The 26,580-nt window shown below is 34.1% G+C and overlaps 1 long non-coding RNA gene across 1 annotated transcript; it reads left to right on the forward strand.

The window, feature by feature from the left end:
• The first annotated feature begins 1,615 nt into the window (after positions 1-1,615).
• LOC149787999 (uncharacterized) lies at positions 1,616-19,033 on the forward strand. Its single transcript, XR_016424132.1, has 3 exons — positions 1,616-1,679; positions 13,907-13,989; positions 18,569-19,033. It is a non-coding gene; the product is annotated as an uncharacterized LOC149787999 (long non-coding RNA).
• Positions 19,034-26,580: the final 7,547 nt, after the last annotated feature.

Genomic DNA, 26,580 nt, shown 5'->3' on the forward strand with positions numbered 1-26,580 from the left:
ATACTCAGACATGCTTTTGATATTTGTGGCAGTGAAACAAGATAATGTGATACTCACACATGTTTTTGATATTTGTGGCAGTGAAACAAGATAATGTGATACTCACACATGTTTTTGATATTTGTGGCAGTGAAACAAGATAATGTGATACTCACACATGTTTTTGATATTTGTGACAGTGAAACAAGATAATGTGATACTCACACATGTTTTTGATATTTGTGGCAGTGAAACAAGATAATGTGATACTCAGACATGTTTTTGATATTTGTGGCAGTGAAACAAGATAATGTGATACTCAGACATGTTTTTGATATTTGTGGCAGTGAAACAAGATAATGTGATACTCAGACATGTTTTTGATATTTGTGGCAGTGAAACAAGATAATGTGATATTCACACATGTTTTTGATATTTGTGGCAGTGAAACAATATAATGTGATACTCACACATGTTTTTGATATTTGTGGCAGTGAAACAAGATAATGTGATACTCACACATGTTTTTGATATTTGTGGCAGTGAAACAAGATAATGTGATAATCATACATGTTTTTGATATTTGTGGCAGTGAAACAAGATAATGTGATACTCAGACATGTTGTTTAAGAAAGGAATCTTGAATTTTAATGCTGAACGTTAGTTAATGACTTCGGTGCAAGAAGCGTTTAACTGATAGAGACAGAATACCCCATGAATTTGATATAAAAGTAACTTTTCGCATTTTCTTGGACGTTGAGTAATTTCAAAGGTATCATAATTAAGTTATTTCATCCTACCTATTCGTAGAAGATCGGTGAAATGTTTTGGTCTTCTTATTTGAATTTTACATTAAATTAATGTTGTCAATTTTATATATTCAGTTAATTCTGTACTAAAAGAATATTTTTTACTACAGAAAGTGGTTGAAAGAGAAATGTGTTTGAGCAGAAGTGTTTTTTCTTCTTCTTTATTTTTTTTGTTGTTGTATATCTTCGATTTATTTTTAAAACGGCACTCGATTAAGCATATTCACTAAGAGACAACGGGAGAAATGTTTAAGAATAAATGCCTATATACTTTTCTCCTAACCGTTAGTGCATGTTTATGAAGAAAATAAAAAGGTCGAGACCAGCAATTCATCGACACTTATCATTTTTTCTGTGTACATTTTATCTTGAGCTTTAAAATTACTACCTATGGATGGATGTTATTAACGACGACATTTGACTTCCATTCCAAAAATATCCCTTTATGATAATGATATTTTCAATCGAAATGACGTGTCCCTACATATTCATATTTCTGTTGTAAATAAAAATGACAAGGTATTAGTACTAGAGACAATTGTCTCAATAACTTCCACGTATTGGGTGTAAAAAAACGCAATGCTATATTTTAAGGAAACTAAGTCAAGAACGATGTAGGTTAAAAGCGGAATTAATGTTCTGTATTGCTTGTGAAATTCTCTTGATGCCATTATGTATTAAAGATCATGCTTTCTCGTTAATCACCGTCAAAGCCAAGCTCGGGTTCTAGCCAAAGTGGCGTCAAGAGGTATTCTAAAGAATGGAATAAGAAATAAATAACAAAGGAACCAAAAGTTTCACATTATACTAATAAATGTTGCATAATAGACTAAGCAGTATTTTTCACAGTTAGGAATCAAATTTAACCTCAGGAGGATTTAAAGCCATTTGGTGAGTGAACTGAATGTTTCTTTTTACTTATAAAATAATTAATGTAATCCGCGTCAAAATGAGAACTTCAACTTTTTCAGAATTATATCAAATCACACAATTAAATTCACTTCGCTTTAAAATAATAATAATAATAATAATAATAATAATAATAATAATAATAATAAAGTCTTTATTATATGACGGTGAGATAATTAGTTTAAAACTTGATCTCTCTTGTGTTCCTCTATTATCTACACAGACACAGGCACATATATAGATGCAGCTTTGAAACAAACATCATACAAAAAGGTATAATGGATTGCTGTGCATGAGGGCAACTAAGTATGGAGTCAGCACACAGCATTGTGTACACCAAACACGCAAGATTGAAAACGTTTGCATTCACACGCACACACACAATCACAAGGGGAACACCTGAGACGTTTTTGTTTGTTTTAATAACATATACATATATATACAAATATACTTCAAAGTTAGCAATAACGGGTTACAGACATTATCTAAATTGTATTTATTTCAAACATCGTGACGAAAGAAAGACACCCATAAGGCTTCTTTTAGATTTTTATGCAGACAGTTCCAAATGATTATACCCGAGAAAGCCAAATTATTTTTAAACAATTCAGTTTTCAGCTATTAGACGACATTCAGCATAGTATCGATAGACTAAAAACTGTATTGATATTATTTTTCTTTCTACTGAAAATGTCTTTTACATAGTTGGCTTAGAATCATTAGAAACTTCATACATAAATTTAGCTTTTCTTAAACATATTCTTTCATAGATAGTCATGATCGTGGAAATTATCAACTCTTTTTTTATAATGGATAATTCTGATGTCTCCTTTTTGAAGTCTTTTCACTTTTCACAAATTTGTTTTAGAGGCATTGTCCAAATGAGGTTGAATATAACTTTTGTAAAACATTATCCTGTGGTTTAAGATTAGAAATTCTTTATTTTGTTTACATTTTTTTAAAATTGTCCTTTCTTATGACATGCACAAATCTACTGCCAGCCTTAAGTCTGAGTGTTCAAAATATTTTAAAAGTATTTGGGAAGGGACAGGTTAAAATAAATAACCTGATGATAGCAATTTTTACATTATCGACCCAAATATCATGTAACTTTCAATATTTACGTATTGTCATATAGCATAATTTTCTCTCATTTTGGGAAATAAGTTGTCCTTATTCCATTAACCTTCCATATGGAAATATTCCTTTCCAGTAGTCAATTAGATAGATTCCGCTTTCATTCCTAGCCGCTGATGTTCACTTAGTTTCTTTGCCTATATTGATTACGATGCTTGTCTTTCAGATTACATTTTCTACTAATTTTACGATCAGTATCTACATTTAATTGATTATGTTCTGATATGTGTTATAATGTATATTCTTCTTTTTTGACGATAGTAGTACATATGCACTAATTAAAAACAATAACTGATGCTGGTAAAATAAATAACGCAATTAATTTTTTTTATAAATAAACTCTGATTTTGGCTGGACATAAAACTATCGCGCGTATCCTAAACAACCAGATGATGGGATTTATATCCTAATTTTGCGATCAAATTAGATTAATTGTACGTATTGTAAGAAAAGAATGAACTGTATAAATGCAAAGTTAAGCAGTTAGAATGAGACCAGTACTACTGGACTAAATCAACTGAAGTGATATATCAATAAATAGCATGGGAAGCGCTTAAAACGAGGTGACAGAACACAGACATATCGTATTACTAAAAATGATAAATTATTTAAGTCCCTCCCATCTTCAATCTATGCTTTCTCAAGCCGTCAGTGACGACAACCCCCATTTGTAAATAAATTCTTTGCTGTATATTGTAGAAGTATTTTTAATTTTTTTAAATTAATTTCTCCCCTCTGTTATATGAAAATGCGACAATCTGTCTAGTGCAAATCTTCAGGGTTGACTTCATTACCAACGTTTGGAAAAAAATAATATATAATAATATATACATTCTAAGGCTATTACTAGGGCACAAGGAAATACCACATTTTTTACTATTGGGTTTGGATACATTGTACCTCAGTTTAACAGCACATGTTCCTAAAATTGAATTGATTCAGTCTTATGTATGTGGTCTTGTAGAAAACATTAAAGACATGTTCTTCTCTTGCGATCAGCGCAGTGAACAACGTCTTGAGATGATCCAAATACTAAGACCCACGTGAAGCTGAACTGCGTGTCATCATCAAATAAAGTTAATGTTCGTAGGCTTCACTAAAAACGTACATTTATTGAAGAAAAAAAAAGCTTTACTTAATGGTTTATTTATTTAAGCGGAAAAATACTTACTGACGCTAAAACTATAATAGGACCGTGACATTCTTTAATACCTGGCGATTCAGCCTCGAAAGCACGACCTCTTCTCTATGTAAAAGTAAATTATATTATTTGAAAATTACATTGTGTTTCGAACTATGTAGTCTTTGTCAGTCAATCAAAGGATTTTGGTATCATATCACAGATTGTACAATTTAATAATATTTTACCCTTAATTTTTCCATAAATTTCCAAAGGGACCAAGTTATTCTATCACCTTATCGTTCAATTTCTTTTACGTCGTTTCCACATAAAATGATTTAATTGCTTGAAAAATATATTGGTCATTGCCTCAACTTAATTAGTTTGATTATTGTGATAGTATTGTGCCAGAGTATCTTTCTAAGCAGAATGTAAGCTTTGATTTCATCATATCTGAGTAGAATTACAGGAAATAGCCGTTTCAATTACGCCATGAATTATGACTTTTATATGGACCATGTCTGGTTCGTTTCGTTATATGCAATGGTTGTAATTTACTGCTTCCCATGCAATTTCATCTGACATCCAGTGCTGATGTTTGCGACATTTTAACGACAAGAAACACTTATGTATGCAGTTTCAGTATAGTCCTTGCGAACTGGATATGAGAATAATGGGTTATTACACAAAATTTGTCCAATTATCATTAAAGTAAACCAGTTATCATTCGGTGACTGTTTTGAAGTGGGCTCATTTTGTGTGACATTTGATTCAACCTGACGTGAAAGAACAACTGAAAATGTGCTTTTTGTATAGGAGAAAAATGATCGTGTATCCCATATAGCGTGACCAGAATGGTTTTGTAAGTTTTATTAAATTGATCTAATGTCAGAACAAGGATCGATGAATTCACTAAAACATCAGTTTTATTAAATAGTACATTTTTGAATTTTTAATTCCTTAAAATTACAGGGAACAGTTTTCTTTGAAGCTGTCATATTTATATATCAGATTTTGTGGCCAATTATCAATAAACAATTAGGAAATGAATGTCTCAAATTGGAAACGTAAATAGAGGTTGGTTTGTATATTAAAAGTAAGAAAGATCTGTCAAACAGGTACATTTATCTAATTACTAACCTAGCATGCTATCTGTCTGTTTGCCCATCCGACCTTCGTTCAAGGTATATATGTATTTGTTGTGCATGTGGGTGTGTTTTGTACATTTAAAATATATTAACAGCTCTCGTTCACATATTTCGTTCTACACATGTATCAGCTACATCGGAAGTAAAAGAAAAACTTCCAAAAATTACAAATCAGTTTTCGCGAGACATTTTTTATCATTTTTTTTTGTAGCACAGTCTGAAGTACATTTACACTTACTTTTGAAACTTTATACATTATTTGTTATTTGCCATGCTGTTTTAAACAAAGGAAGTATTTTACTTCTGCAACAATCCTGTAAAATCTGTTATTGTTTATGAAGGAACTCGAGAAATCAATAATCATACAGTTTACAAATACTTTGTATCGAATATTATGGAAGCATACTGTATATACACAGTAGAGGATTTTAAATAGTGGCTGTCAACGTTGTTTCGAGTAAATCAATTGTTGGTTTAAAACGCAATTAATTTTTATTCCCTTCTTCCGTTAAAATAATCATTTTCTCATAATCAGACATGAGTTTTGCTTAACAAATATGACACGTCTCAACAAAATTGAACTATTTCCACAAATTGTAAGAAGAATTTTGTCTCGTCAGTCTTTAAATGTGCTATGTAATAAACGAAGTAATTTGAAATATTTCATGGTTCTTCATATAGCCAAACGCAAGACATACGAGTATAACGCTCTTTACATTTATCGCATCAAATAGCAATATCTAAAAAAACTACAATGAAAAACTTAAAGGGTATTCGTTCCAAAAGAGTCTTTGTGTTTTAAGCAAAGGTTTTATAACAAAAAAATATAAGAATTTGAGCTATTGTACATAAACGATCTTAAAATCTCTAAAAATATTCCGAAAAGTGAGAATGAACCACTAATTGGTAGTGAAATAGATCCTCAAGTATTTATGTTACCTTTAAGAAATGTCTGCAGAGTTCTTCAATAAATTGAGAAGCAAATACAATTGCAGAGATCCTTCTCAGTTATTTTCTAATGTAGGTACTCGGTTAGCTTTAATCATAAAAGTGACTTTTTCAACAAAATATTAATGGTTGATTCAAATCTCTGTAGTGCATTTACGGTCAAAAATCTCACTTACCACGCGAAATAAATTGCCCTGAAGAGCTGAGTGGTTTCAGCATATGGGATTGTCTATCAGACGTCATGGTAGTCGAAATTCCCCAAAAGGTCATCTTCTTGTTTTCTGCATCCTGTTGTCTAACAGTCATAATCAACAGTTCACGTACTATATGCAGACAGGGGAGTCCGAAATCTGTAAGAAGTGTTACAATATACTCATGCAAAATCCTTTATCAGAGACAAATCATTCTTTGATGTATAAAGACATAGAAATATGCGTAATTATTTAGAAAGGAAAAACACAAGATAAACACCTTGCAGGTTTGGCACAATCACTTTAACAAATATTTGTTTTTGTAAGTAGGAGTTCTACACAAAATCTTTGGAGAAATCGTCCTATTCTTGTTAAAAAAATTCCTTTTAGTTTAAATACTAAACTTAAACGTGAAGAAAAGAATTTTTATATATCGTATAATAAACGTTACTTGTTTAAATAATTACACTCCGTAAAATCTGTGTTTTCTTTGAAAGCCTTGTTCATGAAATTTGATACACAGCAATGTATGGCTCATACAAAAGTTCACGATTTTAAATGAATACTACAACATGGCGGTGGTGTTAGTGTTAAGACCGTGACTACAACTTGGCGGTGGTGTTAGTGTTAAGACCGTGACTACAACATGGCGGTGGTGTTAGTGTTAAGACAGTGACTACAACATGGCGGTGGTGTTAGTGTTAAGACCGTGACAACAACATGGCGGTGGTGTTAGTGTTAAGACCGTGACTACAACATGGCGGTGGTGTTAGTGTTAAGACCGTGACTACAACATGGCGGTGGTGTTAGTGTTAAGACAGTGACTACAACATGGCGGTGGTGTTAGTGTTAAGACAGTGACTACAACATGGCGGTGGTGTTAGTGTTAAGACCGTGAGTCAGAGCATGAATTGTGCAGAATTTCTTTCTATTATATTTGTAACTCAACTATGCATGATTTTGTAACTAAATAAGCAAATTGTCACTGTCATAATTTGTTTTCAACAATTACAGTTTCCTGAGTAATATTTTCTCTTGAGTAAACAAGAGTTGTTTTTTAAATCTAAAACTTCGTTTCAAAAACATGATGTTAAATAGAAATTACGGAATTCTCTGTATTCCATATTCATCACATTTCATGGTCAAGAAAACACTAATTCGTCTTCTTACAAATACGCAAGGTGATCTAAATGCATTGATTGTGAAGCGGTTTAATCTCTTCTCCCATATCTATCTATCTATCTATCTATCTATCTATCTATCTATCTATCAGAACATAATAACCTTGGATCCCTGTTGTTTTGGCAAAGTCTGTAACTTCGTTTGAAAAGATGAATCCTGAAGGCTTGCAAGTTTTACGCTGCGTCTGATTACAGACATCAAATCTCCAAACGGATGAGCCGTGCTACTTCAATAATTAAACATCGCATTTCTTTACCATGCAAACTTCCCTCAATTAACAAATTCTAACAGAAATGAGTGAAAGACAAAACTAGATAAACAAACCAAAAAAAAAAAAAACAAACAAAAAGAACCAAACAAGAACAAAAATAAATAAATAACAACTACAACAAAACAACTGAATTGGCGAATGGAGAAAAGAAACCTTTAACATGTTTGCTTTTTTATCTTGGAGGATGATGACGAAAATCAATTAACCAGACAAATTAACAAATGAAGGGTACAAAGAAAATAAAAGGGAACAAAATAAATGTATTGCCTGAAGTATCAGCCAACGTTTAATTTTCTTTCATTTTCAATGAACTGCGTTTCTCCGTCTTGATTTTTTGAGAAGGACACTTATATTGCTGTTTCTAATTTTGTATGAAAATTAATTATAATCAAATAATCTATAAAAGTTTATAAGAATATTCTTCCATCTAATGTACTTTATTTTCGTGGCAATAAACAAAATCATCTTCGCGAGCTTTTAGACTTTACTATTCGGAATTCCGTATTATATGATTTCATTCAAAGGAAGGTGCATTAACGTGTTAGATACCGATCGCTGTTGGTAAATTTTATTAGGGTGGAATTGAATATTCGCTTAAATACTTGATAACATACTTGATAACATTCAGTGAATCACAGATTCTTTCAATTTACGTTGATTTTGGTGATTTATGTGACAAATTATTTTGCTTAGAAGAAGAAAGAAGCTTATTGGTTAATTCTAGGGAAAATTGTTATTGTCAAAACTATATTTGAGCGTGCTTACTTTGATAAATAGTGTACACATATTACATGCTTGAATATGAACACAGCCATAAAAGTGTATGCGCAATGAATGCTTGAACGTGCTCACAGTTATGGGAAGTGTATGCGTAATACATGTTTGAGCATTCTCACATTTATATACAGTGTAAAGCTAATACATACCAAAGCATGCTCATAGTTATTGGTAGTGTAAGAGTGATGCATGCTTGAGCACCCTTACATTTATAGGTAGTGTGTACATGGGAACGTTCGCATTTATGAGTATTGAATGATGTAGTTTATTCCTAAAAATATTCTAAACAAACGTTTTAGTGCATAATATGTAGGCATGCTACATTTTATGACGTGCAATATTTTAAAAGTCTCGTGAATTGTCTGACTTTGGGACTCAAAGTTATCTCGACTGACATTAATGAATGTACTGATATTTCTGACATTAGTGATCAGTGATGCTGATTACCAATCCCTTTCTTACCCTTTGACTTGTTTTTTTTATACACGAGCCCGTCTGTTGAAATATTAGTGTAGTCAACTCATATTTTTACACCAGCCAGTCTGTTTAAATATTAGTTTAGCCAACTCATATTTTCACACTAGTCCGTCTGTAGAAATATTAGTGTAGTCAACTCATATTATTGCATGGTAAGGAGTCGTCAGTTATATTAGTGTAGTCAACTCATATTATTGCATGGTAAGGAGTCGTCATTTATATTAGTGTAGTCAACTCATATTATTGCATGGCAAGGATTCGTCAGTTCAAGCGAATGACATGACAAGTTGATTTGCGAAAGCTTGAATCGATGTGAAAATAAGCTTACTTTTGTCTGTACGAATAAATACTACTGTTTCAGGAGAATTGTTGGTATTAAAAGGTCCTGATGAATTCCGTGAGAGCCATCTACACAGGATGCCTTTTTAGTGTCGAAACCGAACAATAAATTTAACATTTAGGGTGTTCCTTGCTTTAGTGTTTAAGATTGTACTTACCTTGTTCTCAAGACGCGTGGAATTCTACACGAGGAATATCAGAAATACTGTTATTAAGATCCTTACTAGAAAGACACAGCACGGATGTTAAGCTCAAGTCCCCGAAATGTACTTTTAAAACACTTTTTGCAGCTTTTAGCCTTTAGATATTTTCTTGTTTACTCATCCTTATTCGCCTCTCTAAAGAGAGGATGACAAGGTACTAGAACTTGTTTAGGTTTGTGTAAAGCGTACAGGTATTCTTATTTGCATCAATGTAAAATTCAGTGTCCAAATCTCTCTCTCTCTCTCTCTCTCTCTCTCTCTCTCTCTCTCTCTCTCTCTCTCTCTATATATATATATATATATATATATATATATATATATGGAAATCTCCTTGTTTCGATGAATAGTCCGAAGAGGTTCTAATCACCAATACCACTAACTGCGCATGTAAGATAAATATAAAACAGGGACATCTTGGCAAAATCAAAATTATAAATGATAAATTGCTTCAAATGTCATGATTACCGTGGAGAAACAACGGAAGTGAATATACAATTTTTCCGGAAAATTACTGCCTGATTCTCTTCAGACGGATGTTGAAAAATGATATCTGATATTGCTTACTTTGGGTTCATTCACAAAGGCCAAAAATATAAAAATCGTTGAAATAGCTGGGACGAGACTGCAGAATATGTAATAACGTTATTCATTACGTGTATTGCTTCTAGCCGCAATGTTTCAGATCGAATGGATGATACGTGTGAAAATCGTAAAATTACTTTAATAAATTGATGGCTTCTTTAGAAAAATGGCAAAAGCCTTTTAAGGCTGGATGCATCTTTTGAAATAATTTGCTTTCTGGGCGCCGCACAGCGTTCTAAATTCATTTTAATTTCGTTCAATGCAGTACTCAGCTAAACAGCACACTTTACATTCCAATGCAAATTCGCATAAGACGGCAACTTAAAAAATAAAAATCGCAATTTAACCTAATAATTTGAACCATGACTTATGTTCGACGAATTAATGGGGAAAATTGTGGGTCTGAGTTTTCTTCTCAGATTTTTTCCCCCTCTGCTAGAACCTTATTAAATATCCATTAAGTTAATTTCAACTATCAGGCAAAAAGAATTAGGTTTGTTTATTGTTTTAAATGCTTGTTTTATAATATTACCTTCTAGACAACTGTACTTATAAATTTAGAAAACCGTTAAGGTAAATTCTGTAGGAGGATTTTCAATATTCAACAAAAGTCATAAGAACACCATCCAGAAATTAAGTATGTACCAAACTTTCCAGAAGGTTTCTACAGGTATTATCACATACATACCGTCGTTGTTTTAACAAATTTATTATCTTAATGCATTGATTAATTGTTATATAGTACTTTGACGGAATCATTTTCTTACCATTGCTTAGATTCCGTAAATTTTAACTTTGATAATATGAGTGAGTGATACTCAAGTCCTTACTTTGTGCCAACTCATCTCTGTTGTTGATCCAGCTCGTCTAAGGTACGGGCTAGATGTTCTCTAGCTTTGCATGAAAAGGGACTCTGCTTTAGGCTATATTGGCACAAGCAATTTTTTTCAACGTTCGTTCTTACAGGTTTGTCCATTAATGTAGCGGTTATGCTGCTGTCAATAGTGGATATGCTGTTCCTGTTGTTAGTGGTGATGATTTGAAAATGATGAAAATTAATCTAACATAACAAATGATCTACTGCTTGGTTTGATGATGATTGCAATAATCAATACAATGTTAAAAGTCTACTCGTATGTTATCGAGAAGACTTATTTTTAGAGGAGGTTTAGTTTAAAAAAAACTACTATTTTTGACTTCATGGTAAACATATTTCCTAACACGATCAAAATATCTCAGTTCTGGTAAAATATTCTTAAGGCATATAAGCAAAAATGGATAAGTCACAGGAATCTGTGTACTTGCTTACTGAAATAGCCCGAATTATGCGCATGGTCAAATTATCGTTTTAATTAGTATCAGCACTTTCTTTAAGCAGGTGACGGAATGAATTATAACTGAATATAAACTTTAGGCACTCCACATGTAATCCTAGTACAGCTAGAAGTAAACGGTCTAGATTTCTACTGCCTCACACGTAGTGTGTATGACTCATTATCTTTCAAGGCCTGATAACAGTGTAAGTTATCTGTATTTTACGTTCAGTAAGTAATTACAAAATATAGAGGTAGAAATAAATATATAGATGTCTGCATTTATGTTGTAAAATAAATACTGACTATTTAATATGAATTCCAATAATTCTTCGCAGTCTTAAGAACTTTGACATCCAATCTTCAGACTCTTGTTTTATTTAGGGCAAACTTACAATAATACAGAGATAAAATCTGATTAAAAGACATAATGCAGAGTTTCCGATGGCACGAAAAATTGAATCAATACGCTGCAAAGTAACAAACGAATGTTGCGAAAGGTTTTCATAAATAGCACAGCAAACCTCCGATGATGATGATTGCTAAACATTAGTGGATTATACCGTAAATTAAATTTCAATTGTCGTTTGATGATGTAACAATACGATACCGTATACACTCACTTATAAGACCAGTACAATTGTTAACTGCTCTCACCCAGATATACCGTCGCATAATGCTCAGGCAGATTTACTTCTGTGCAGTTTGTTAAGTAATTAGTAGAAAAAATAGCATAGACCTTAATCTGCAGGCGAATTATAATAATGCAGTTCAGGATCTGTGTTGCTTACAATTTGACTGCATGTATAAACGGTACTATATCGAACTCAGGAAACTGAAAGGATTTACTGTGAAATTAACTTACTATAAAAAAGTATCCTCCAATACAAGTTTATTGTAGCTTTCATATGATTGCTAACAATGATTAACCAGTCGACGTTACTCCGGGGGCCCGAGTGTTCGAGTCGTCAAAAGCGTTCACCGTTACGGATCACTGCCGTCTCACCTCTGTCTGCGTGTGTTCGAGTCTCGGGTTCTCTGTATGGGTATGTGCGAAAGCTTGCCAGTAGTTTCTCGTGGGTCGGTGGTTCTTTCCGGATTTTTCATTGGTTCTTCCTCCACCATTTATACTGGCCGCCATGTATAGCCATGTATAGCCTATCTTGTGCTGAACAACAACAGAAACTCCGACAAACTGAGTTAAGATTTTACCGTAGTACGAGTATCATAGATCCAGCATAAAGGATGTGTTACAAGTTTAAGCGAAAACATTAGAAACAAATGATAACTATGAAAGGAATAAATTAAAAAAAGAAAGAAAAAAAATCATTGTGCAGAAGAAAATGCATCTCTTTCCTCTCAGATGAATATAATACACCCGTACCTAAGAGACTTTATAGCCAATAACCAATTCACTTTTGCTTAGTGACGTCAAAAACAAAATATACATGATAACTGGACTTGTGATGAAAAATAATAACTTGGACATTCAAAAGTATACCGCAATATAAAAAAACAAAAGTTGCGGAGGATGGCCTGTCAGTATGAACTATTCATGACCGAGTCATAAAAGCTAGAATACAGATACAATTGTGAAGATCTGGAGTTGTAGTTTACAATTAGCAGCTTTTGTACTATTGTCCTTCTCTCATTAACTTATGAAGAAAAGAAAAAATAATTAAGCCAAAACATTATATAATTTGCATTTTCTAGCCACCTCATAGTCATCAGAACAATTGGAAGATAAACTTTATCATTATATAAAGACAGGAACCAAAATTTCGTTTTGCAATATGAATACCAATGTATCAGATGTGCATTACAGGTTTGTATTTTTGATTAATGAAGCAAAAGGCAGAAAAATAATTATTATCCATTAAAGACCATATAAATAACATTACTAGTGAAAAAGACGAATCAACAGAATAACATTACTAGTGAAAAAGACGAATCAATCGGCACTCGTGCAGCCAGTACTACATTTCCATACCCGTTTAAATAAATAAATACAAAAGAACAGTGACCAAGACAACTAATACAGTTCTATTTGATCGTTTTTAATGCATTCAAACCTGTTCAACTCATCAGTCACCACAAGATTCCTTTACAAAATCATTGAAATAAATAGCGCCCCCAAGCCTTTGTACTATATCTATCTGTTCATCTATCTGTCCATCTATCTGTCCATCTATCTATCCATCTGTCCATCTATCTGTCTATCTATCTGTATGTCTGTCTGTCTGTCTATCTATCTATCTATCTGTCTGTATGTCTGTCTATCTATCTATCTATCTGTCTGTATGTCTGTCTGTCTGTCTTTTCTCTCTGTATATCCACTTGTTAAGCTACGGTTATTACTCGATAGTTTTGAATAATGTATTGTTGCCTACATATTAAGAAACTTTAGCCAATGTATTTTTTCTGTTTTGAAGTAATATTAATCAGAAACTAATACAACAGTGAAGAATATCTGCTTTTTGTGAAAAAAAGATCTGTTCATTAGCTTCTTGTCCTGCTTTAGGTATCTGTGAGAATGGACGTTTGTCTGTGCATTTATACCTTTACAACATTCGTGAACCTTGTACTTGGACTTTAATTTTGAAGGTTAGTATTCTATGAATGTTGGTCACAATGTTCTTTGCTGACAAAGTTTAATCTTGTAGGTGTCTGGTACATGTTTACAATCCGTCTATGTTAAATTGCAGACGGCTGGGCTATCTGATGAAGTTCTGCATCTGGGTAATGTAATTCTAATCAAGATTTAGTTTTCTAAACATGTTTTATGAGAGGTATCTTAAATATTCCTCAGTGTGGAGTCTTATTAGGTTGAAACAAACTAAATCATAGATATTGTAATTAAAATTGCTGTAGTTTTCTATACTATGTCAGCGCAAAATGCAGTGTATATATTTGCAAATTGATCGAATCAACTGCACCTGTTTTCAGACTGATTACACTGGACAACAAATTTTTACAAAAGTCATGTTACTGAAATAAAATTAGTCAATTCTTATCAATTTTTATGTGCTGAACACGAATATGACAGTCAAATTGCAAAATTGGCTCTAGTTTTTTTGTAATCTGCAAGAAATTAATGTTTACATACCGAAATGCATTCCAATAGTAAAAGGTCAACTGTAATAGCCTACCTATAAAAAATCAAGTCATTGACTACATCTTAGATTTCTTCGCCTGTCTCTTGTACAGCTGTTCGGGAGCATCTCTGAGGAGTGTCCAGCAGTAGTCAGCCAGCATTGTAGTGGACCATTTTCCCTGGTATCTTTGTTCCATTGTTGCGATATCTTGATGAAAACGTTCGCCGTGTTCATCACTAACAATACCACAGTTGCTAGGAAAGAAATCCAAATGGGAATGAAGGAAGTGAATCTTTAGAGACATATTGCAGCCAAGTTTCTTATACTTCATCAACATGTCTTCTACTAGTTCCTTATAGTTTTCTGCCCTAACATTTCCGAGGAAGTTTGTAGAAACTAGGCGAAAAGCATTCCATGCTTGTTTCGCGTCACCTTCCAGCAAGTTGTTGAACCGGTCATCTTTGAAAAGCTCTCGAATCTGAGGACCCACAAAAACTCCCTCTTTAATCTTTGCTTCGCTGAGTCGAGGGAATTTTTCATGCAGGTATCGGAATGCTGGCAAAGTCCGGTCAATGGCTTTCACGAAGTTCTTCATCAAACCTAGTTTGATGTGAAGGGGTGGTAGCAAGATTTTCTGAGCCTCAACCAGAGCTGGGTGTTGGATATTCTTCTCTCCAATGGCTACATTCTGCCTGTGAGTCCATTCCTTCCTCATGTAGTGCATTTCCCTTGCTCGGCTATCCCACTCGCATAAGAAACACATGTATTTTGTATATCCTTGCTGCAGTCCCATTAAAAGGGCAACTACCTTCAAATCACCACAGAGGTGCCAGCTGTACTTGTTATACTCAATGGAATTCAGTAGCTGCCTTAAGTTATCGTATGTCTCTTTCATGTGGACAGCATACGCTACTGGAATAGATGGAAGAATGTTTCCATTGTGCAAAAGCACAGCCTTGAGACTCAGTTTCGAAGAGTCCACAAATAGTCTCCATTCTTGTGGGTCATGAGTGATTTTTAAAGCATTCATGAGGCCCTCAATATCGGAACAGAATATCAGATTACTTTCCTTTCTGAAGAAAGGCTCCAATTGCTGGTGGCGCTTTCGATATGCAGTAATTGTGACATCTTCTTCTAGAAGATTCCATTGTTGGAGTCTTGATCCTAGCAATTCTGCCTTGTTCTTTGATAAGTCCAAATCACGAATCAGGTCATTTAGTTCTTCCTGTGTTATTCTGAGTGGGGTTGATGATGCACCACAGTGAAAATCTGGATCACTGCATGCTGATGGACCAGGAGAAGAACAGGTCGACTCACCTTTGTCTTCGTCAGATGAATCAAGAGAATATTCTGCTGGAGGTTCTGGAATAGGAAGTCCCTCACCATGTGGAACTGGTCTCAATGCAGACGGAATGTTTGGGTAGACTATTCTCGACTTCTTTCGCTTCGTTATTCCGCCGGAAAGAGGAGGAACCAAGCAGAAGTAACAGTCATTTAGGTGGTTGCTTGGCTCTCTCCACACCATTGGGACTGCAAACGGCATTGATGACCTTTTGCAATTCAACCACTGTGAAAGCTGTGTTGTACATGTAGCACAGCATATATGCGGAGCCCAAGGCTTGTCTTGGTCACCAACCTTGCATCCGAAGTAAAGATGATATGCCTTCTTCACTTGAGAATTGATACTTTTCTTCTGGTTGGCAAATGTCACTTCCCCACAAATATAGCAAAAATTGTCCGCGGTATTAACACACTTTCGAGGCATTACTGTTCTTTATTGTACGTAAATGGATAAAATAATAAGTTTTATGTAACAGTAGCTTGAACTGTCTCGCACAACGTCTAAAATATTTTAAATGCTGAACCTATCTGATTGGGCTTTATATAGTACACTGCTTACGTCAGCTTCAGCAGCCGCCTGGCATTAGTATAATAGGCCTACACATGTATAGTACACTGCTGACGTCAACTTACTTCAGCAGCCGCATGGCATTAGTATTGCATTGCATCAGAAAATGATGCAATCAACTGTGGATGATGTGAGCATGATGGTATTATGCAATGTTACATCATTATTCCGGATGTTGCTGCAGTCCTACTGGAGAAATTTACACAGTGAAACATAGAAAATGAGGTATATGAATATCTTCAAAACGAGAGCCAATACAAATTTTTCACGGTTATATTCATGTTCGGCACACCAAAATACTACAGATTAGGGCCTTTTCAAGTCAGTAATGATTTCACTGTTGACCAGTGTTATCGTCTTCTTTCTAAAATAATACAGTCATAATAAACTTTTTGAAAACACATATATCTTTAAACATTACATGATTGATCCTAATTTATTATCCATCCATTAACAGCTGAAAATAAATATGCTTTCAACTTCACCGAGAATCAAAAAAATCAAAGACATAAATTAATTCTGAGTTATTTTGAAACCTCAGCTCCTCCTAATTATGTGTTCTAGAAACAACCCTCAGTGAATTCATACGGTGTATAGAAACAATTATCGACTAGCTCCTATGGTATTTATAAACCAGTCTCAGTGAAGTCATATGGTGTGTAGAAACATCTCTCCATTTACTCATGGTGTGTAACATACGAAACAAAATTTCTTTTAAGTACCCAATCATTACCCCCCACCCCCAGTGATTATAATTTCTATGTCAAAACGATAACTTTCTTCTGGAGAATACCATACAAAAATAGCCACATTCTCATTTCTTTAACTCTCCATCCATCTGTCTGTCTGTCTGTCTGTCTCTCTGGAAGCAGGACATTACCCCCTGTCAATTACCCCCCTGCCATTACCCCCTCTGTATATTACCCTGCGGTTTATTATCCCCTGCCATTACCATTTGTTACAAATAAAGACACAAACTCGAACTAAAGCAAATACACCGATGACGACGAACGACGAAGAACTTAATTGTTAATTTACCGCAATAAGATTATGTTCCGTCATTTAAAGTGTACATAATCACAACCTGACACGAGTATTGGTTTCACATCAATATAAATGATTTTAGCAGTTTAATCTGTGCTCAGTCTATAATATTATGAATTTAATATTTAATATTCCAGGACAAGTATGTTTTCAAGGCTGAGGTTATTTAACTAAAATAAAAATTTACAAATAAATTCTTTTGAAATTTATTTTAATTTATTATTTATAATTCAAACCGGGGGTAACAGAAAGGGGGGGGGTGCATTTAATAAACAGCGGGGTATATATATATATATATATATATATATATATATATATATATATATATATATATATATATATATATATATATATATATATATATATATGCGAGTTACTTCCCTTTGCTAAATTACATACAGATAACTGGCTATAGCTGAGGTGTTGCATTCAGGTGGCAGGGTGTGGTTTCTTAAATCGGCCCCTGGAAAAATTCTTAACTTAAGGCTATGGTGTGACTTTCTTTTACCTATTATTGTTTACTATTTAAAGATATGGATATATTTGTGAACTATTGTTTAGGCGTTGTGTTGTTCTTGAAATTGATGTCAGGCATGTACACCTTCCATAGTTACTCTGCAATTTGTTTGTAGTGAAATACCAATAGTCGGCTAGGAAGAAGAGCTCCCATAGCAGTAAACACATGGAACTGGGGAAAGTAGAATATCTCAAAACGGCTTGGATGACAATTATTTTCAATTGCATCAGATTGCTTAGTACACACTGTTTTGCAGAATTGTCGTATGTGTCTAAATTCTCGAGTCCCAGATGTTGGCCTTTCAAGGGGGGTGGGTGGGGGCAGAAGAATGGTCGAAGTGACATTTCACAAATACTTGTCTGGCTTTAACGTGATAAATATTTAATGCTCAAATGCATTCAACTTTAAGGTTCAATACCTCTTTAAAATGGGAAATGTTTCTGTGTTATGTACATATCTTTAGATTTCTAGGTTCAGTCAACAGAGTAGGAAAAGCTTAAAATTAAGTTTCAATTTCATGCATTTGACAATACACATACAGTTTCTCCTCTGAAATTCTTATGTTTTCACTTGATGTTAAAAGTACATCAATATCACTTGTTTCTTTTCTTTTTGCAGGTCTCAGTTTGCATGGTAAATAATAGGATTCATCGGTTAGTCATCCTGAAAGAAACAATAGCTGCAGTCTCAACTAGATGCTTTTTCTAAACTAATTGCACAATGACAGGAGCTTTTTTTAATGGTACGTGCTTCTTAAAAGCCAAGCAGCTGAAATGCTTTTTACCTTGAACTGAATTTTCCACTGCTAATAATTGTTCTATACCTTATCTTATTATTGGCTATGATTTTGTAAAATCCAGAAATCATTCAAGTTAGATGTAAGTGAACTGGTGTCTCAGAAGAAATTTCTCTGTTAAATTGTACTGAGTAATTGTATATGTCTGGTTAATTTCAGGGGGTATGTATTATTTGTATAATTTATTTGATGTCACTTTGTAAGTTTAACAGGGTCCCACCCATGAGTATATCAATATTTCCGCATGGTCTAATGTTAATAGATTAAAGTTTGATCTCTCCAGATTAGCTAGACTCTTGTTGTGATTACCCCCCTCCACCACTAAACTTACACACACACACACACACACACACAACATTGATGCGGCTATTATCATCTCCAGAATGATAATGATAGGTCATTAACTGCTTGTTTTATATCAGTCTAAAAGTACTTTTAAACCACATTATTTACTTATATGTCTGCTTAGAAGAGTTAATAGAAACCTATGACTTCTGTCACTGATAACTAACATAGCATTTCTGTCATTCCATCCTACCATTCATAACTTCCAAATCTCTTACTGACAGTCATCGTTTCTTGACAGTCGTGAAACATTGTAAAGGAATTTTTATTCTGTCCTGGTGCTATGGTGGTAAGCAAACACCAACATCATTATAGGTTGCAAACAAGATAAAATCTTTCAAGAAATGCAGTCAGTCAAAACTCACAATGTAAATAATGCAGTTCATTTTGCCGCAAAGTAGTCACTTTTCTTAAAGCGTAGTACCGCTTTTCGTTTTGTGCTCAAGAAGTTTACCTTTAAGCCATTTTACTAGATAATGTCTAAATTTGTGATATGTACACAGCTTTTGACATAAGCCATTTTCAGCCGAATTCTTAATGTAACAGAGTCCGGTTTCATAAATTGGCTCCTGGAAAATTTCTTAAGGCTATGATGTGACTTTTTCAGCATTGATTGTTTACTATTTAAAGATATGGATATATTTTTGAACTATATGTTTCGGGCTTGTGTTGTTTTTGAAATTGATATCAGGCATGTACACCTTCCATAGTTACTATGCATTATGTTGATAGTGAAAGATCAATAGTCGGAAAGGAAGAATAGCTAGCCTCCCATAGCAGAAAACACATGGGTTTGGGGCAAGTAGAATATCTCAAAAACGGCCTGGATGACAATTATTTTCAATTGCATCCGCCTGTTCAGTACACACTGTTTTGCAGAATTGTCATCTAGGGAAAGGGCTTGTATTTGCACTGTGAGCATCACATGGTGTCAAAAATGACTTTCGGACATTACAATTGCAGTTATAAAATTGGGGTTGGGGTGTATAAACTTATGCTATGAACTGTCATTGAGTTTTCTGGTCAAGTGGATAATATTCGTATGCTTTGGTTTAATATAGGTCTAAAAATATGGACCCTTTTGACCTCACATGTGTATTTGATTCGTAATGATTTTTTTATTGCTAAGTCGCTTATTGCGGCGTTAAATTTGTACATAAAAAATGTCCCCTGCCCCCACATTTATAAAAGATTCTTTTTTAACTACTAAAATCTAAACGGTACATTATATGCCAGCCCACATATCCAGTAGTAAAGCATATCTGATTCTGAGCAGTGTTGACAGATGGGTCTCAGTAACCTCGAAAATGACACGAGGAAGCTCCAAGTAATAGGTTTTTCTTTTCTTGTTCAAAACTGTTTGTGAATATTGCTTGAAAAAGATAGTGAAAAATACGAGCTCTGTTTATTTTAGTTGTTGTTGTTGTGGGGTTTAACGCCATTTTTCAGCACGATAGGCTATACATGGCGGCCAGTATTAATGGTGGAGGAAGAACCCAGAAAACCCCGGAAAGAACCACCGACCCACGAGAAGTTACTGGCAAGCTTTCTCATATGCCCACATTGGCTGAATCTTAGACTCGAACCGCCGCAGACAGTTTATTTTAGTAATAGTGATATTAACCTTTAAGCTGGGTAAAAGCAAACACCTTTTTCAGGACCAACATATGCGTGTATTGTTTAATGAGAGCATGTGTCCTTCAGTAGAATTGAATATGTATAGCAGTAATAACGTTCTAAAATCTCTCTTGTTTTTTTAAACTATTAAATTTACTAATTTTTGTCACTTAAAAAGGTTTCGGAAATTTTGTGGCTGTTACAAACCACGACTTTACCGACCGACCGAACGACGCATATTATGTCAGTTTTCGTAAAACACGGAATGAGAAGGTTTAGTAAGCATTAACGAGATTCCAACTTAGCGAAGTTTAAATAAGTTGTCATTTTTAATATAAATCGTTCAGAGAGCATTTTTTGAAGCTTATGATATTAATTATATGCAGCTAATGATTTGTCTAATTTTTTTAATTTGCACTTTGACTTGTCTCTAATTAGTACTTAGAATATTATAACTTAAACTTTGATCTGTATTCACTTCAAATCCTCTAGAAATTAAATCCTTGTATTATAGCATCCATATCAATAGTATGTTTGATGGATTGAATCCATGATTAGAAATGAAAAGAATACGTTGCTAATTAATTTGCCAGGCACGTCATTTTGTCTTTGGGATCCTAAAAGTGTGAGTGTTATCCCGTTTTAAAATCAATAATTATCTTAAAATAAGCTACCATTTCGTACGTATGGATTTTCCTGTGGATATCATTGTTCTCTTGTAAGACTCTAACACGTACTCCTTTATGGCCAATTAATCCAAAATCGTTGTTTAATGCTGATCATCTTTTCCCCTTCCTATGTCTGAACGATTATTCCCATAAATCGAGATGACTCTCCATGTTTATATATATATATATATATATATATATATATATATATATATATATATATATATATATATATATATATTAGTTCCAATCTTGCCTCGTCTACGCCTGTAAACTAATTAATATTGAGCAAACTGAGATGCGATGCAGTGACGGAGTGCTATGAGCCAAATAGCTCAGACAAAGAACTGAACGGTCAAGATTTGCGTTTCAAAACAATATTCCGTCGAATTTTAAAAACCCCACAAAAGCAACATTATATCGAAAAAGGCTATGACCCTGATTCAGTTTTCATTCTGCGTAGAATCATGGCATTTGTTAGAAACTGTAAGAACATGCAACCCCATTTGTGTGACTGGACTTTTGAATTGTATGAATTATAGTTCTCATTTTGTGTGCACTCTTAAGAACTTTCGTCAAATATTTGATGATATTTGATCCTAAAAATAAAGGTACAAAACAGTTCAATTTTCCTCCATGTTGTCTCGGCCCGCAGCTGCTATTCACCCTCCATAGAAAACAGGAAAACAAAATATAAGTACTAATCAATTATTTCTTTACTATAGTACAAAGTTAAAGACAACCATTAAATACACAAAGGCAACATTGTACATGTTAACTTTCTCTGGACTAGTATATCTCTATGTTAGGGCCTTTGTTGCCTATTAGTGACGCGCAAAGCATTTTATGAAGTCTAATTTATGAGTTTTAGTTATAATTTGCACAACGAAGTAAAGTTTTCAACGTAACAATCCCTTTCAATTCGTTGATCCTGGTCTTATGTGGCGATCTCCCTAAGGGCTTTAACACAATTGTTTAATGATTATTACAAATGACTAAGCAAGTTACTTTTAGCACTGACTAAAAAGTCGGAAATCCAGCAATAAATCAAAGCTGTGGACATAAGGTAAAGTCACAGATTTAGAAGGAAACTACGGACTGAATGAAGCTGTTCCAAATATCGGTACTTGTTTTTTCTTCAGCCACAGCCCCTCAAGCTGTTATCCTCCACGTCCTGGCTTCACCAGGAGTTGAAACATATGATGTCATCAGTACATCCCAGTCAAACGAACATATCAGATATACTTAAGCGAAGGTTCCAAGGAAGAGTCTATGACAATGAGCATGCGAGCTTTGACCGCAACAGCACCAATAACAAGAACGAGGCTTCAATTATGATTCAAAACCTTTATTGTCATCTATCCATCCTCAGGAAACAAGAAAATAAGATACCAAAAAATCATTATTCTCTCTCATTAGGGTAGATATCGAGTTCGGGTTGCAGGAGAACCGAAAGACGGACGGAATTACACAAGGACTCACGGGCGAACTTAATGACTGACTGAAGGGTGAATATTGTAAATGGCGAAAATATGTATACAAGGCAGGGTACATTCATATCAATAAGAATAAAGGTGATTGCTTTCATTTTTAATTAGTTAATATCAGATTGTGTCAATTCAAAATGACTAGTCCATTTGTTTAATTTGTTTAATTCACAAGGTATTCTAAACAAGAATAAAATATGATGAATGTAAATAATATATATTTCACGCGTTAAGCACTTTATTCCATATAGATTGTAGATTTACATCTCAGAAGAAATTAGTCTCTTTTTGTTTATGTAATATCCATGCAAAAACTAGAAACATATCAAAAAGGATTTGAACCCTGGAGCAACTGCACTTTCATGTATCAATATTACTGATTTTTTCTTGAAACTGTGAATCACCGCTCTACATCAAACATAACGTATCTCGAATAAAATTTAAATTGTATATATATATAAACCTTCAGTTTTAGAATCTTATGACATTACTTTGAACTTGAATCAAAATGTAAGTACATGCCAGATCTTTGCTTTTTTTCTTCTCCAGAATCAGTTTAAAACGGCAAATGTAAAAATATAAAGCTGTTTAAGTCGATGCCCCTATCAGTTGGTCCATATACTAATACTTTCACTCGTCTGTACAATGTATATCATTCCATCCGTCGTCTGTCCATCTATCTATCTATCTATCTATCCGATTTGTGCATGTTCATAACAATTTAGACGATTTGTATTCGTAGTCATTTATTTTCGCCTAACTTGTTGCTTTGAGCTTTATCTAAATAAATTGGTATTAGTAGGGTGAGTTATTTGGTTCTCATTGAAATGAATTATAGATGACATTGAGGATGTAAAGAAAAGCCATCACAAAAAACCTATCTTATTGACAGGAAACGCAAACATCATATATACAGGCCACCATCTTGTCGGCATTGTATAGTTAATGTTTTCTCCACAAGGGTCCACTGTTTCTACAAATAAATTAAATGTACTGTTACAATGTGTTAAAGTGGCCGAGTGGTCTAAAGCGCTCTCCGTTACGGATCACTGCCATCTCACCTCTGTCTGCGGCGGTTCGAGTCTAGGATTCAGCCAATGTGGGTATGTGAGAAAGCTTGCCAGTAGCTTCTCGTGGGTCGGTGGTTCTTTCCGGGGTTTTCCCGGGTTCTTCCTCCACCATTAATACTGGCCGCCATGTATAGCCTATCGTGTGCTGAAAAATGGCTTTAAGCCCCAAAACAACAACAACAATGTGTTAAACTCTGACATTAAAACCTAAGTGCTGTCATCAATGTGTGTGTAGCTCATTCTTTTTTTACATTTCTTACTTGGGGCCCCGAGTGGACGAGTGGTCTAAAGCGTCTCCGTTACGGATCACTGCCATCTCCCCTCTGTCTGCGTGAGTTCGAGTCTCCGATTCGGCCAATGTGGGTACGTGGGAAAGCTTGCTAGTACCTTCTCGTGGGTCGGTGGTTATTTCTGAGATTTTCCCGTGTTCTTCCTCCACCATTAATACTGGCCGCCATTCATAGGCTATCGTGTGCTGAAAAATGGCGTTAAACCCTACAACAACAACATTCTTACTTCAAGGATATCTAGTTTTATTCTTGATGATTGTATTTCCAAGCAGAGGCTACACAAATTCCATGTTAATTCCTTTCATTGAGTCACCACCAACACGTGTGATTTGATTAATATGATACACAATTATCATCAATTTTCATCTGTAAAGTGGCTTAGATATATTTCTAAAAGGACCATCACAAGAATACAATTTGCCTTTCGATCAATAACATGATCTTTAACAGGTACGTTATCATGCCACAAGGGATATGAATTTCGTGCTAGAGGCATATATAAAAATCAATTCAGCTGTCATTTCATTACAAATTTTATTACTTCATTATGATAAGACCCAAATTTAAAGAGAAGTGAAGGAAAACTGGGGGTTTATGATCTTCAAAAAATTCCAAATATCAAAACTTAGAGATTAAGGAAATATGGTGCAAAAGAATGCATTGAAAGTACTCTTTTTATATGAAGGCCTCTGCTACAGTAGGTTCAGGCAAAAGGATGCATTGAAAGTACTCTTTTTATATGAAGACCTTTGCTGCAGTAGGTTCAGGCAAAAGGATGCCGAAGGAATTTCAGGAGAGAAAAAAGTGCACCAAGAGATATTTGTAGGAAAAAAGTTGTTGATATAAAGCAAATTGTGGCAATGTCTAAGGAGGAGCAAAACAAAAATGAAACAATTAGAAACGATTCTATGACCCTTCTGTTTCCTTATTCGATATTTCATTATGAAAGAGAGCAAAACGAATGATATCTGATAAACTTAGCCCCTTGGTGTCTGTGTTTATAGATATATATAAAAACAGAAAACCTTGAAACAGGTCTAGATCATGTAAGTTTTAATACAATTAATTATGAAGGGATTAAAACGATATTCACATAATTATTGATTTCACCATATGACATTTAAAGAAATCATGAATTAACTCTCAAAGACAGGTGTGGTAATGCTGGGTGTATCTTAGAGGTATTTTGGTATTTTAAATTAATATGGTCTTCTCTGTATTGAAAGTCTTCACAATTTTGATTGCTTAAAGTGATTTCTTAACTCTGCCTATTATAATTAAAACCTTTCCAATAATAAAAATAAAAATGTCTTAGCTAATATAGTTGTGCAAATGGCTGCATGTAAATTCATACAAAAAGTAAACGAAACATAGAAAATTAATTGATAGAAAAATATCAAGATTTTTGAGAGTATTCCTTTTAGACGAGTAAAGTCCTATAGTAGCCATGCCTCAGAGAAGAACTCTCTTTATAAAAAAAATCAATTTTCGTTTGATTAAAGAATTTAATATTTATCTGTACGAGGTTTGATGAATGTTATCTTGAAGGCACAGAGGTATGTTATAATATTGTTTTTCATGGATTCAGACTATATTTTCAAAAATGATTAATATTTTTAGAAAGAGAAACAAGAAACGAAATTGTTAACATTTTCGCTTAGAAATTGCACAAGAAATTGCACAAGAAATTGCACAATTTTCAAAATGATAGTCTACTTTCTCTTTTTGCAAGAGGTAGTGGATTTGCCTTTCATCTATCATTTTTTTTTTGCTTCTGTTAAATTTATATTACAATTTATCATAGTATTATTGTTACGTATATTTAGATGTCACAGATGTAAGAGGAACTTAACAATCAGCGGCAAAACTCCCACACAACACATATAAATATTAACAAAATATATTTCGAAACACACACACACACACACACACACACACACACACACCAAAACCGTAAAACAATGTGGTGAAAAATCTGCAAAGTACTGTCTGTAATTTTTGAACATTTTCCATTTGTCTATCTTCGCTAGCCAAGGTTCCGAAGTGATAATCCTACCTACACCTTGGCGTATCGAGCAGATATTTATGTACTTCGGGTCTGTGAATTTCATTGGATGCGGCGGCAAGCCATCTCATCCAATCAAAGTTAAGTTGTTCAAATTGGAACCCTGTTCCTACACCATCAAGACAAGTGGAGCACACAACTTGAATGGACTGATAAATAAGCAATTTTCCAGTGCAGGTTTGTGTTTGCACAAATACCATTCACTACAATGCACATGTAATGGCTTCCCTCTGGTACATAGTCATACGTTCGATGATAAACTTCCAGATTATCCTTTTTAGGTCAGTCGCCC

Source organism: Sinohyriopsis cumingii, chromosome 11, assembly GCF_028554795.1.
Source record: "Sinohyriopsis cumingii isolate HCF-2022 chromosome 11, ASM2855479v2, whole genome shotgun sequence".
Classification (NCBI taxonomy): Eukaryota; Metazoa; Mollusca; class Bivalvia; order Unionida; family Unionidae; genus Sinohyriopsis; species Sinohyriopsis cumingii.